Below are 16,311 nucleotides of genomic sequence, written 5' to 3' on the forward strand. Positions count from 1 at the left end.
TCCTTGAGTTTTGTTATTATATTGCTTGATTCAGAATACCTATAAGTATTGTCTGAAAATAAATAGGGTTCTGAGAATAAACAGGAGATTTTTGGCACAGGATAATAAATTGTAGGAGAAATCTTGAAAGACAGCTCATTATGCCATTAAATACAGTGGTTATTTTGCTTCTGGGTAAATCCCACAATGATTCTAAGACATTCATCTTGAAAGCAGTAGAAACTAAAGTTCTATAATGTCATCTTTCCTTTTTTCATATTAAGATTTTCACTTAAAGGCAAATAATCGCAAACGGGGCAAAGGAATAAAAACTGATGAGGACAAATAATACATTTAAGTTCCTAAGGGATCATCTTTAACAATTTCCTCACTGCTCACTAAAAAACCAAACTAATCCCAAACTGGACATTATTCATTACCAACTGTTGTTGTTATTGTTGTTGTTGTTGACTTTTTGTGACTATATATATATATATATTTTTTTTTTTTTGCAAAGATACTTAAAGTGTTTTCTCATTTCCTTTTCCAATTCATTTTACAGATGAGGAACTGAAGCAAACAAGATTAAATGATTTGCCCAGGATTACATAACTAATAAGTATCTGAGGGCTCATTTGAATCATGAAGAAGAAGAAGACTTTCTGATTCCAAGCCCAGGGTTCTATCCACAGCAACACCAATGCATGGCCTATGTTTAAATTTAAATGACATCTGCTTTGCAATTTCAACTACTCAATGCATTTAAAAATATTAAGAGCCAAGGTAGCTAGGTTGGCACACTAGATAGAGTATTAGACTTGCCAGTAAGGAAGTGTACATTCAAAGACTATGCCAGGCTACAAGTTGTACAATCTGAGCAAGTCATAACCTTCTCAGTATCATTTTTCTCACTGGTAAAAATGGACATACTAGCACTTATCTCATGGAGTTATTGTAAAGATCAAAGGAGATAACATATAAAGCACTTCACAAAACCTTAAAGAACAATAAAAATACTAATTATTATTAATAACTATTCATAAAAACAATCAAATAAGCATGCAAAAAAGGAATAAAAAATCTCATATAAAAATCTTAAAATTTAACAAATTCAAATGAATTAAGAAATGATATTTCTGTTCTATTCTCTCTCCTGAGTTGTTTGAAACTGCACAGCTTAGGCTATGATTTCCTTCTCTCCTTTTTACTTAATGGTAGTTAATATGTACAGAGAGGTACAATTCTGCTGCTTCTACCTTCCATCATTTGGGATCTCAGATTTAGAAAAGAGACCTTAGAGATGAAAGAGTAAGTAAATGATAAATTAAAAAAAATCTTTACTTCACAAATAAGACTGGAGTTCAAAATAGGTTACTTAAATAACCTCTCCAAAGTCATACAGAAAACAAATTTCAGAAATGGAATGACAGGACTTTTGACTCCAAATCTAACCCTCTTTCCACATCTCATTATATGCTTCATATTTATAAGTTTTTATAACAACATGATGTTTTATTATATTATGCAATCATTCTAGAAAACTGATAAACCATACTGCTCTCCTCTTTGTAAAGAGATATTAGATTATTGGCATGGAATGTACCATATAGTACCTGATATCATATTGCCTTTTTTTTGATTAACTATATCTTGTAATGAGGGGTAGTTTTGTTGGAAAGTAATTAATAGGAAGTAGCAATAATTATAAAAAAACATTAATGAACCATCTTAAAAATATTATTACACCAGCATACAATAATGTATTCAGTTATTCTCCAATCATAAGGCCTATAAATCATTTCCAATATTTTAGTAAATTCATTTTAATAGGTTTACGTGAATCATTTGGTTACTTTGCTGACTGTTAAAATAACCTTATGGTTCTTTCATATGACAGCATAAATGCTCATTTATATTTAACCCTTGCAATTTTGCTCTCCATTCCATTCAATAGTAACTCAAAACTATATATGTGATTGGTATTTTTAGATATAAACTGACAGTCTCCAAGTTTCATCTATTGTTTCTTATTTCCTCAGGATCAAGTTTAATATTCCTTCTAATCTTTAATAATTCTTCAAATCCTTGAAGACAGTTATTATGTTTCCCCCTAAATCTTAAAATTGATGATCTTTACTTCACCTTCAATAAATCTTGTACCCTTCCATTTCCTTTTTTTCTAGAAACAACCCTTTCAGCCGTGGTTAATGGGAAGACTCCTTGAGGATATGTGCAGCAAGAAACTCAGAAAATAAATTTCTCACCACCAAAGTCCTTTGCACTGTCAGAAAAGGATATGGTTTTTATTGATGGAAAGGAGGTGCATTACTATTAGCTTTGTGCCAATGCACTCTAGGAATCACTGAGTCTATCTGAATTGCGGATGAAATCTGCTTTATGGGTTGTCTCTTTCTATTAGAATATGAACTCCTGAAGAGCAGCCACTGTCTTCCTTTTCTATATCTTAGTCCAGTGTTTTCTATATAGAAAGCACATAGTAATGCTTTTTCATTCCTCCATCTATTCATTCATTCAGCTGATCTTTATATGACATGTTCTGGCAAGGGATCATCCTGTTCATCTTCCTCTGTACACTCCAGATTATCAATGTACTTATAAAAATAAGGTGCTTTCTGTTTTCTAACTCTTTTACTTTCCTTTTTGATCTGTTGTTGTTTTTTTTTTTTTTTGGTTTTTTTTTTGTGCAGTAAGGGAATTGTATAAATATGTTTATACATGTTGGATTTAACATATTTTAACATGTATAACATGTAATGGATTGCTTGCCATCTAGTGGCGGGGGTGGAGGGAAGGAGGAAAAAATCTGACACAAAGCTATGCAAAGATCAATGTTAAAAAATTATCTATGTATATGTTTTGAAAATAAAAAGCTATATAAAAATTTAAAAATATATATGGTGCTTTGAACTGAATGCAATTTACTTCACTAAATATTTATTTTACACTATATATAAGGCACTATGATAAGCTGGAAATATAAAAGGTATTACAATAACAGGCCCCCCAAAACTAGCACTTATATAGTACTTTGAGGTTTATTGAGCATTGTGCATATATTGCTTCTTTTGAACCTTACAACACTAAGTGCTATTATTATCCCCATTTTACAAATGAGGAAACTGAGGTTGAGAGAGGTTAAGGGACACAGCTAAAGAAATATTGAAGTAGAAGTTGAATTCAGGCCTTCTTACTCTGGGTCTAGCATTGTGTACCTTCTGGCTGCTACTCAAAATTATAATGTTATCTCCTTTCCTACTGCTCTCTCTGAATTTAGTCAATCCTTACCTCTCACCTGGATGGACTATTGTCATAACCTATTAACTGGTCTCCTTTCCTCCAGTCTCTCCCCTCTTCAGTCTTTCCTATATATCATACCAAAACCTAGATGGATCTTTCTAACAAATCCTTATCAGAAATATAACTTTGCTCAAAATTTGTAATGGTCCTCTGTCACTTCATACATAGAATATATCCTTCATATAGAATAAATCCTTCAGTCAGTATGTCAATAAACATTCATTAAATACTAAACTCTCAAGGGGCAAACAGATATGAACAAACAAGCTGTACACAGGGTGAATAGGAAATAATAGAGAAAGACACTAGAATTAAGAAAGACTGGGAGAGGCTTGCTGTAGGTGGTTGGATTTTAGTTGGAATTTTGAAGGAAGCCAGGGAAGCTAGAAGGCAAAGATAAGGAAGGAAAGTATTCCAAAGATGGGAATCAGCCAAAGAAAAGGCCCACACAAGATGGAGTCTTGTTTATCAAACAGCATGAAGGCCAGTGTCACTGGAGAAAAGAGTACATGGCAAGAAATAAGGGCATAAGACTAGAGGTAGGAGGGATGGCCAGACTATGAGGGGCTCTTAATTCCAAATGGAGCATTTCCGCCATTGTATTTTAGTCTATTGCAATCAGACTTTTTTCATACTATTACTTTTTAAAAAAAATTTTTATTAAAGCTTTTTATTTTCAAAACATATGCAATAATTTTTCAACATTCAGCCTTGCAAAAGCTTGTGTTCCAAATTTTCCCCTCCTTTTCCCTACCCCTCCCCTAGATGACAAGTAATCCAATATATGTTACACATGTAAAAATATATATCTTCAATCCAATGAATGTAAACATAATTATACAATTATCTTGCTGCACAAGAAAAATCAGAACAAAAAAGAAGAAAAAATTAGAAAGAAGACAAAATACAAGCAAACAACAACAAAAAGAGTGAAAATGCTATGCTGTGATCCACAGTTAGTTCCCACAGTCCTCTTTCTGAGTATAGATGACTCTCATCATCACAAGATCACTGGAATTGGTCTAAATCATCTCATAATATATTGAAAAGAGCCACATATGCTGATGCCTTATCTGTTGAGCCACCTAGCTGCCAACAACTTTTTAAAGTAGAGGCTGTTATCCCCATTGCCCAGGGTCACAGGACTAGTTAGCATCAGGATAAGAATATGACCTCAGGTGCTGATGGCTTAAATGATAGGTCTCCATCCTCTGCACCACCAAGCTACCTTTCCACTCTGACACCTAGCCCAGAGACACACATCCTATATAATAGTCACACCGGACCATTTCCTGACCACTCCCCAAGATTTCCAAACTGTGTTTTTGCTCCCACTTCTCCTCACAAATAAACTGTTTTCTTCTGGGATGGAATGGCTGGGTCAGGACATGTCCAGTCTAACATAGCATGGAGAGAACAAAACCACTCTGTCTGACCAAAGGTATTAGTAGCTAGGGATTCAAAGCAGAAAGTTCTTTCTAAAGAATGAGGCAAGGCTATCAAGTTGATAAACAATCTAGAGTAAGACAGAACTAGGAGCAAGAATTGATTGAATGAACAAACATGACTGAAGGAAGTTACCATCTTTTATGATGGGGCAATATGGGAACTATGCCATACTTTCCCTCCTTCCCCCTGTGGTTTCATTCATAGCTAAGAATGATTTCTTGATTTATAACTGGCAACAGTTTACCCTTCACACTACAATTCAAATGCTTTCCCAATAATAATACTACTAGTAGTAAAAGCAGTAGTAGAAATAGTTGTAAGAAGAGGAGAAGGAGGAAGAGTAATTAGCATTTATATAGTACCAATTTAATAAAGACTCCCTCCTGCTTTGTCATAGTAGAGGGTAATGTAGCTCACTACAACTATGAGCTACACCACTTAGGATTACCCAAGATGGACAGTCACAGAGGAGAGTTCTGACAAAAGGAGACCCACTAGAGGAAAAAAAAATTGCAAATCAAAGTTTGCCAAGAAAAGCCCATGGCCAGTATTAAAATGTGTGACATATGAAGATAAAGCTCTCTGGTCAAGGGTCCAATGTGTGAGGTTTAAGGGAGCACAAAGAATCAGGCCTAAGTGAATAATCAATATTTAGAAATATACTTTACAAATATTATCTTATTTGATCCTCACAAGAGTCCTCATAGATAGGTGCTATTATTATTCCCATTTTCAGTTGAGGCAACTGAAACAAGCAGAGGACAAATGATTAGCCCATTCTGGCAAAGTGACTGGGTGCCTAAGACTGAATTTGAAATCAGGTCTTCCTCACTCCGGACCCAGCTCTCTATCCACTGTGCCCCTCTCTCTTAAGCTTTTTTTTTTGATTTCCTTAACTGAAAAAAATCTCCCAGTTTTGAACTCTCACATCACTAATACTCAATTTTTTATTTGTCTATGTTTGATTTCCCCTACTAAATTTTAAGTTCTTTATTCATCTTTATATCCCTCATAGCACCTCTTTTGTTGTTGTTCAGTCCCATCTAGCTGTTTGTGACAACATTTGAGTTTTTCTTGGCAAATATATGTGTGGTTTGCCATTTCCTTCTTCAGCTCATTTTATATATGAGGAAACCAAGGCAAATAGTTAAATGACTTGCACAGGATCACAAGCTAATAAGTGTCTGGGGCTGCATATTTAAACTCAGGAAGATAAGTATCCAGGTCCAGCATATTATCCACTGTGCCACCTTGCTGTCCATGTCTTTCATAGATATAAAATCTCTAATACAATATTTTATAAAGGAAACATTTATTGAATTAACAGCAAATAATTGCTTTAAATTAACTTACTTAGAAAATTATCACTATCTCTTACTTTTACCTAAATAAATACTAAATAGTAACCATTTCTAAAATGCTAGTTTAGTAGGTAAGCAGGAAGGTTATTTTACCAAAGTCTAAGATAAGCTTTGCTTGTCATCTTCATATGAATTTACTACAATTCAAACCCTGTACAATGAAATAATTGCAAGTAAATGCAACACTTAAAATCATCAATACTTATAAACTATAATTACTTTTCAATTTTTTGTCTTAAACAGGGAATAATTTTTGGCAAAAATTAAGCTAATACTAGTTCAGGGGAAGAGATGGATTTTTTTTTTTTAAAGTTTAAGATTCAAATTCTTAAGGCCTTTGCTTATTTCTGTTTCATGTCTACCTTGAAACATGACCATAAGTGGAATTTTGAACTGTTTTACTACTGCCATAGAAGCTAACAGTTGAGACGAAAGATAGCTAAAAATAGTACTGGGAAGGGAGGGTATGGTGGTAATGGGGAATGGTAACAAGTCCTAAGAGCAGCTGGAGTGGGATCACCCATCACACACTGTCTTAAAAATGATCTGGAATCATAGAGGTGGGTAGGGGAAGCCATACTTTCTTCAGTGTCTCTGTCTCTGCCAGCATACTGGTCTCTGTTATCCTACAGAGACAGGTGGTTTAATGTAAATTGTCTACAAACTGGTCCTGAGCTATTGAAGCTCAGCTTAGTCCTATCTGGGCTAGGCTAGAGTGGATTCTTACTGACTGGCCTTGGCTTCTACCAGCTAGCTGGAAACAATTCAGAGAATTCCTAGGATACCACAGGAAGTCAGTGGCCCTTCTCCAGATTCCGAACTTCATGGGATAGGATTCAGAGCATGTCCACAGGACGCCTAGCTTATCTTCACTTTAGCTATGCCAGGACAATGAACCTAGGCCTACCTGGGCCATAAATCACTGCCCACAAGCATTCAGTTTACCTGTATATCCATCTCAGTTCTTGAATGCCTAAACTAAGGAAGAGAGAAGGGAATCAGCTCTTCTTTGAGGATCAAAAGTTCTAACCCTCTTATGTGAACTCATTCACTTGTACCGGAGATGCTATTTCCAGTGTCCCTGTGAGCACTCAGTTCATTCATACTCAGCTTTAATCCTGGATGCTGACTCCTGCCCTCAATACCTGGCATTCTTATGTTTAGCTTTAAAATATCTGGACCCATCTAGACTTCTCGACTCTGACTTTATCTTGAATATCTGGATGCTACACCTTGACCGATTCTGGACTGATTCTTTGGACCCCCACTCCAAACCACTGATTAGGACTCATCTTGCTTTTCTTGTTCTCTCCATTATGTCTGGAAGATACACACACACACACACACACACACACACACACACACACACACACACCATAAGAGGATTCCTGCTTTACTATCTGGCCTCCTATATTTCATCTCTTTATGATAAAATACAGTATCTACTGTGACACCTTAGTTAGACCTGGTTTCCTAAGACTTTCAAGAAAGAGAGAGAGTCCATTTAGTTTATTCAGTCAGTATTTGATCAGGAGTCCTCACTTATTATGGATCTGAGAGTACATCTTTCACAGCTTTCCTCATATTAATACAGCCATCACTGTAGTTCAGAGCCTCATCATCTACTGATGAGATAAAAGGTGTTAAAAAGAATGGGCCTGCAACACTCCCAGGTGTAGCCTAAACCAGATTAGAATATCAGATTTTAATATGTTGATATATTAATAATATGTAGGTATCTACATACATATATCTGCAAGTCACATATTGAGAAAACCACAAATGTTACACATACACATATAACATACATATATACATGCATATATATATGTTTTATATATATCCATATATGCATGTATGTGTGTAAAATATTCAGCCTAAAATCACTATTAGGCCTATAGAAATCTTTAAGTAGAGTCTAGTGATTCACTCTTCTATTTGAACTTGATACCATTGGATTAGATTAATGCCCAAATGATCTAATTGGACTCCTTTCATCCAGTCTCTCTAATCCTTCCCACTCACAACTGCCAAATTGATAGTTCCAAAATACAGGTCTGGCCATGGTACTCATCTAGTCAAGAAATGTTAGTGGCTTTCTCATACCTCCAAGATAAATACAACCTTCTCTGTTAGGCATTTGAAGTCCTTTACTGTCTGGCTTCAACCCATCTTTCTAGACTGATAAAGCACTACTATGTTCCAGACAAACTGGCTGGTTTTCTGTTCCCTTATATAACATTTCCATCTCTCAACTCTGTTCCTCTGGAATGTTCTCACCTTATCTCTGCCTATTAGCCTTTGAAGATAGCGGACCAACTCCTACAAGAAGCCTTTCCTAATCAAATTATTAGTTCCTTTCCATTCTTCATCTCCTACTGAAGCTACTTTGTATTTATTCTGTATATATATTTTAATATGATTAGCTGTACATTTCAAGGTATCCTGACTTGGGATGGAAAATGCTATTCACATCCAGAGAGAGATCTATAGAGACTGAATGTGGATCAAAGCATAGTATCTATCCCTCTCCCCTTTTTTTGGGTGTTATTTGTTTTTGTTTTTATTTTTCATGTTTTTTCAACCTTTTGGTCTGATCTTTCTCGCACAAATAAAAATATGAAAATATGTTTAAAAGAATTGCATATATTTAGCCTATATCAGATTATTTGCTCTCTTAAAGAGGGAAGAGGTAAGGGAGGGAGGGAGAAAAATATAAAACACAAATTCTTACAAAAATGAATGTTGAAAACTAGCTTTACATGTATTTGGAAAAATAAAATACTATTGAAAAATTTTTAAAAATTTTTGTTGAATGACTTGAAGAACTCAAATGAAGAGGGACCCATTATCTATTTAAGTAACCCAGTCTACTTTTGGATAATTCTCTTTTCTTCTTACTTTGAACTGAAATCTGCCTTCCGATAACTTCCAGCTACAGTTTCTTATTCAAATACTTAGCATCATGGAATCATAGAATTTGGGGGGATGGAAGGCATCTCCGTGGCCAACCAGTATAAGCCATACCTGAAACAGAAGTTGCTCTATGACATACTAAAAAGAGATTGACTAGACTTGACTTGAACATTTTTATTTGGGCAAAGGGGCAGGGGATTCAATACTTCCCATGATATCCCATCTCACTTCTGGGTAGTGCTAATTGTTAGGAAGATTTTCTTTATAACAAGCTGACATCTGGTTCTTTGCAACTTTTACTATTCCTAATTATTTCTACTGAGGGAAAATTAGAGCAAATTTAATAATCCGATTTCTATATGGTAAGCTTTAAATAATTAAGGATAGCTAGCACATTCTGAGTTTTTTCTTTTTCCAGGCTAAATAGCCTAGATTTCTCTGAATCTCTATCAAATACAATTTCTAGAAGAAAAAATTGCTTATCTCCAAAGTGGTCATACATGTTAAATGAAATAATCTTTATTATACCTGAAATTTCTTCTCTGCAGAAAGAAGGGATTAATGTGAAATGTCCTGGACCTACATAAGGATTTGGAATTATGTAACGCATTCAAAGTTAGGATGATTCACAGGATTTTGGGGATGGAGGCAGAACTTGAAAAGAGCACACAAGTAGAGAGGAAAAAATACCAAAAAGTGAGGAAGGAGGCCTGGCAGAGGGGATAGTATCAACATTGGAGCAAATGAAAATGACTGAGGACAGATGTTTCCCAATCTCAAACCTAGAGGCAGAAGTAAAAGTTAAAAGGACTACTGGCTTGGTTGGCCAGAATTCTGGTCAAAAATGTGGATGTATGGGAGGCAAAAGGAAAGAAAGGATGTAGATGACCTCCCAGTCCTTATTCTCCTTTCCACCCTGCCTTTTCTACTTGTCAAAGGAATCTGTGATAATGTTTTTAATTTGCCAAAGGCTGGACTGTACAAATTTAATCTTACTTCTCATAAACTTTTGTGATAAATCTAGACCTGTGTATTCCTTATATCGATTAGCAACCAGCATAAGATAAGTTCTAGGAGCAATACAGGAAGATTGTCAATTTTTTCCTAGCCCAGAGATCTTCAAGCCTATAGTTAGAAAATGTCTTAGCTTAATCAAAAAGCAGAACAGAAATCAAATTGTTGTGTTGGCATGTTTGAGTCTTCATAAGCCCAAATTTTCCATGGCAAAGATCCTGGAGTGGTTTGCCATTTCCTTCTCCAGTTCATTAACAGATGAGGAACTGAGGCAAACAGGGTTAGGTGCCTTGCCCAGGACCACACAGCTACTAAGTGTCTGAGCTAGGATTTGAATACATGAAGATGAGTCTTTCTGATTGCAAGTCCAGTGCTCTACCCACTTTGCTGCCCATAGAAACACAGGCCCTTTGTTTTGTTCTATAACTAAGGTTTATGACTCACCCTGAGTATAGAAATAGAGATACAAGGTAGTCAGACTTGATGTAGCAGTCAAATTTAAGTCTAGTCCTAAAACCTAATGGAAACAAAATTACACTGTCAGATTATGCCAGCTGGCTGCTACCCTATAGCCTAAAAACCTGAAAGCAGATATAATAAAAGATTTAGTTTCTCTAAATCTTCTTTTCTTTAAGACACCATTATTTCTTTTATCTGATCCAAGTTACGACAAGAACTTGAGGTTCTGACTCATCCTGGTTGTTGTTCTCTGGATACTCACCAACTTATGGAAATCCGAAAATATAGCTTTCAAAACTGGATACATTACCTTAACCTTGATCACCTGACAGCTGTTGTTCAGTAGTTCAGTTATATCTGATTCCTCTTGGCTCCACCTGGAATTTTCTTGGCAAAGACACTAGAGTGGTTTGCCATTTCTTTCTCCAGCTCATTTTACAGATGAGGAACTGAGGCAAACTGGGCTAATTGACTTAACCAGGATCACACAGCTAGTAAGTGTCTTTTGAACTCAGGAAAAGTAATTTTCCTGACTTCAGATGTAGCACTGGATCTACTTTACCACCTAGTGGCCTCATTTGATAGTAGATACACTAAAGACTATTCATCTCCTTTGGAAACTATTCCTCCCTTAATGTAGCATAAGGCTGCTTTGCATTAGGTTCCCCCCCCCCTCCCTTTTTTGGACGTCTTATGTTCCTGTTGAAATATATACATATATAGATATAGAGAGAGATAAAGAAAGACAAAGATGTGTATATCTACACACACACACACACACACACACACACACACACACACACACATACACACACACACACACACATATCCTGTAGTCCACTAAAATCCCAAATATTTTCCAAAGAAATTTTTTTTCTCATCCTCTATCTTGTATTTGCAAAACTATCTTTTGAAACCAAGGATAAAACCATGTCATCCTGATCTATATCTTGCTACTGGACTCAGATTCCACTTTTTTCAGAGGGGAAAATGAGACTGATGACCCAGCCCTCCCTCACTTAAATCCAATTCACTTGCATGTCATAGTATCACCTCCCTAATGTCATGGTGCTCTTCAAGAATGAAGAATACACAACAGCAACAACAATTGTAAGACCATTTATATTAAATTAAATTTTATAAGATTAAGCTCAATGTTATAACCTATTAGTAGTCAGGATCCTGATTCCATCATCTAGCATGTGAACTATTCCTTTTAGGTTTGTGTCATCTACAAATTTTGTGATCTATGCTGTTAGCCAAGTTCCTGATAAAAATGTTAAACAAAATTAATTTTTGTTATCTATCATAAACTTCTTGAGAATAAGAGCTATACAGCCCTCTTTGTAGTGACCAGAAACTGGAAACTGAGCAGATGCCCATCAATTGGAGAATGACTGAATAAATTGTAGTATATGAATGTTATGGAATATTATTGTTCTGTAAGAAATGACCAGCAGGATGAATACAGAGAAGCTTGGAGAGACTTACATGAACTGATGCTAAGTGAAATGAGCAGGACCAGGAGATCATTATATACTTCAACAATAATACTATACGATGATCAATTCTGATGGACATGACCCTCTTCAACAATGAGATAAACCAAATCAGTTCCATTTGTTCAATAATGAACAGAACCAGCTACACCCAGGGAAAGAACTCTGGGAAATGAGTGTGAACCCACTACTTAGAATTCCCAATCACTATTTTTGTCCGTCTGCATTTTTTATTTCTTTCACAGGCTAATTGTACACTATTTCAAAGTCTGATTCTTCTTCTGCAGCAAAATAACTGTATGGACATGTATACATATATTGTATTTAACATATACTTTAACATATTTAACATATATTGATCTACCTGCCATCTGGGGGAGGGAGTGGGGGGGGATTGGAACAAAAGGTTTTGCAATTGTCAATGCTGAAAAATTACCTATGCATATATCTTGTAAATAAAAAATTATAATAAAAAAAGAGAGAAAGAGTAAGAACCATAAAACCTCACACCTATAGAGTTTTTTTTTTTAACCAAAAAATCATTCATTTGATTTTCATTGCAAATCCTCTGAACTAGCAAGGGCAGATGGTTTCCTCATTTCACAGATAAGGAAAATGAAGCTCAGTGAACTTAAGATTTGCCTGAGATCAAAAGACCAGTAAATGAAAGTTATAGGACTAGAATTTAGGCTTTCTGACTCCTAGTCTATCTTACTATACTACATTTCAAATTGTGATTGTAATTAGACTACTATGTTAATAAATATACTATAACCTTATTATAATTCTGTGCATCCATGCTGCCATCTTAGTAGGTGAAATGACTTTTCAATATGCCTTTTTTGTTATTTAGATTATAAATTTAGAACCAGAAGAATCTTAGAAGTCTTCTAAGAGAGGTATAGTGTCCTTTTATTTAAAAAAAAAGTTTCAAAAAGGTAATGTGGTAACTAGTAATTTAATTCTTCATTTTGGATTAAAAATGGATCAAAAAACTACCGCCATCTCTTCTGTTTGCCCATTTCCATCTCCATCATCAAAAAACCCTGGCTTGAGCCATCCATATTTTCTCTCTCCTATCATCTTATATCTCTCCTCCTTTTGGTGGCTAACCTCCTCCTATTTACAAATGCTGTCTCTACTTATTCTTCTCTCATTCCCTTCTTTACTCTCTGCCTTTTGGCCTCTGACTTCATATTTCCACTGAAGCACCTTTCTTCATAGTTACCAATGAACTCTTAATTGCCTAACCTAATGGTTTTTTCTTAGTCCTCATCCTTTTTGAGTTTTCTGCAGCTTCTGGTACTGTCAATCACCCTTTTCTTCTTGATACTCTTTTCTGCTTAGATTTTTATGATATTGCTCTCTTCTGGTTTTTCTTCTACCTGCCTGACCCCTCCTTTTGTCTCTTATACTGTATTTTCATTGATGTCACACTCACTAACCACAGGTATCCTCCAACGCTCTACCCTGGACCCTCATTTTCCTCTAAGTTATTTTTCTTGGGGATCTCAATTCCTATAAATTCAATTATCACCTCTATGCAACTGATTCTCAGCTTTATTTATCCAGCGCTAATCTGTCTTGACCTCCAGTCTCTCAAATCCAACTGCCTTTTAGACATCTCAAAATGGGTATCTTACAGACTTCTTAAACTTAAAATGTCTAAAACTGAATTTAGTATCTTTTCCCTCAAACCTTCCCCCTTTCTAATTTCCCTAATACTATCAAAAGTACAATGATTTTCTAACTCTTGACTTAATGTCACCCTCAACTCATTCTCGATCCCCCAAATCAATAAGTTGCCAAATCCTACAATTTCTATTTTACTAACCTATCTTGTATTCATCTCCTTCTCTAACACTGACTCTAGTGGAGGCCCTCATCATCTCACACCTAAGACTATTGCTACAGGTTTCTACTTAGTCTAGTTTCTCCCTACTCCAGTCCTTTACTTAGTTGTCAAATGCATCTTCCTAAAATTCAAGTCTGACCATATTACCTCTTCCCCTTCCCACATTCAATCAACTCTAGTTCAGTTCCTTCAGAATCAAATATAAAATCCTTTGGCCTTTAATGCTCTTTATAACCTGGCTCCTTTCTACCTTTCCATTCTTCCTTTATCTTATTCCACTCCCTCCCATCCTTTGTAGTCTCATGACACTGATTCTTTTCACACTGATGCTCTATCTCCCATCTCCAAGCACTTTTAGTGACTGTTTCCCATGCTTAGAATGCTCTCCCACTCCATCTATTTCTTCTAGTTTCTCTGCTTTCCTTCAAGTCTCAGCTAAAATCCTACCTTCTCAAAAAGCTATTGCCAGTCTTGAGTCTCAAGGCCTTCTCTCTTGAGACTGTATTGTTGTTTAGTTTTCAATCACATCTACTCTCTGGGGGTTTCTTGGCAAAGATATTAAAGGGATTTGTTTGCCATTTCTTTCTCCAACTCATTTTACAAATGACAAAATTGAGGCAAAGAGAGTAAAGTAACTTGCCAAGATCACATAACTAGAAAGTATAAGAGGCCAGATTTAAATTCAGGAAGACAAGCCTTTCTGACTCCAGGTCTGGCACTTTATCCCCTATGCCACCTACTCATCCTCTGAGACTAAACCCAAGTTATCCTATATATGTCCTGTATGCATGTTGTCTTTCCCATTAGACTGTAATAAGACAGTCTAATGAGATTTTGAGAGGAGGGACATTTTTATTTTTCTTTTCTTTGTATCTCTATAGCTTAGCACAGTGCCTGTGCGCTCGCTCGCTCTCTCTCTCTCTCTCTCTCTCTCTCTCTCTCTCTCTCTCTCTCTTTCTCTCTCTCTCTTTCTCTCCATATATATATATATATATATATAGTAGGCACTTAATAAATGATTGTTAGTTGAGTGACTGTAATATTCTGCTATATGATGTGGAAGGCATACATGGTAGAGTGGGTGGTCAAGACAATATTAGTTCAAAGCCTGTTTCTTTTTTTTTTTTAATGGCAAGGCAATTCTTAACTTTTAATGGTATATGCTCATAGGTTATCTCCTAGGATAGTTAGTGGTATATGCTCAAAACTTATTTCAAAGTATATTTCAGTTTGAAAATTATCTTCCAAAATTAAACTCTTATTTTAAAAAATCTGACTTTTGAGTACAGTATATCAGTTTATTCTGCTGCTAGAAAACAGATCTAGAATGGAATTTCTACATTAGATTTATTTTGCAAACTGATTCCTATTGAACTTAGAAATTTAAGAAACTATATTTAATTTATTGTGGGAGTTAAAAGAACCAAACCATGTAATTTTGAAGCTTAAGAACATCTAATTGTCAATAAGAGACTGACAATATACTATATATATTGTATATATAGATATAGAGACAGAGAGACAGAGATGTGTATATCCACACACACACACACACACACAGTCTGTAGTCCACTAAAATCCCAAATATTTTCCAAAGAAATTTTTTTCTCTCATTCTCTATCTTGTATTTGCGAAACTATCTTTTGAAACCAAGGATAAAACCATGTCATCCTGACATGCTGACATCTGACTGGACTCAGATTCTACTTTTAAATATACTATGAAAAAGAGAAAAAATGTTAAAGTGAGGTTCACAGTAGTGGAATTTTACTATAGAAATAAGTACATGACAACAATTTTTTTTTTAACTTAAAAATGTTTATTTCTTAGAGAAATTAGCTTTCAATATGCATATATATTTTCCCCCAATATCTTTTAAACATATATTGTTAGTTATTGCAGATATTGAGTAATAATTGAAGCCAAAACAGAGTTGATAACATTAAAAGTATAAGGTAAGCAAAACAATGTGGATGTTGTCCATACATACCAGAGCTTAGGCCTCCAAAGGAGTGACATGCTCTACTAAATAGTTTGAAGGCTAGTTGGACTGCTATCCATGGCTACTGCTGTTTTTATTTATTTTTGGCCTGGACCTGTGTGAGTTCATTGGTATAAGGAATGCCCAGTCACGAAGTCCCCCCAGCCAATGCAGATCAGTTCCTACTCTGTAACTTATGGGTTTATAGAGAGTTGTTTGAGGCCACTGAGAAGTTAAAAAACTTCCCCAATATTTTCTCCCAAAGTCAAACAATATTTTTTCAGTGGTGGTACTTGAATGCAGTTTTACAGACTTTGAGACCAAGACCCACCAAGAAGAGGATGTTTTTTGCTCCCATATTACTGAAGCCCACTAGATAATGCTATTGGTTGATTCATGGTAAAAATTTAAAGAAAGCAGTACTGATAATGTCAATATTTTTCACTGCATTTTTTCCTTATAACAGTTTTTTTCGATTTT

General features: G+C 35.4%; 1 protein-coding gene across 1 annotated transcript in view; it reads right to left on the reverse strand.

The window, feature by feature from the left end:
• Positions 1-16,311, reverse strand: part of BPHL (biphenyl hydrolase like) — a 61,363-nt gene that overhangs the window by 10,554 nt on the left and 34,498 nt on the right. The window lies entirely within an intron of this gene.

The sequence above is a fragment of the Antechinus flavipes genome, chromosome 1 (assembly GCF_016432865.1).
Source record: "Antechinus flavipes isolate AdamAnt ecotype Samford, QLD, Australia chromosome 1, AdamAnt_v2, whole genome shotgun sequence".
In the NCBI taxonomy this organism is placed as follows: domain Eukaryota; kingdom Metazoa; phylum Chordata; class Mammalia; order Dasyuromorphia; family Dasyuridae; genus Antechinus; species Antechinus flavipes.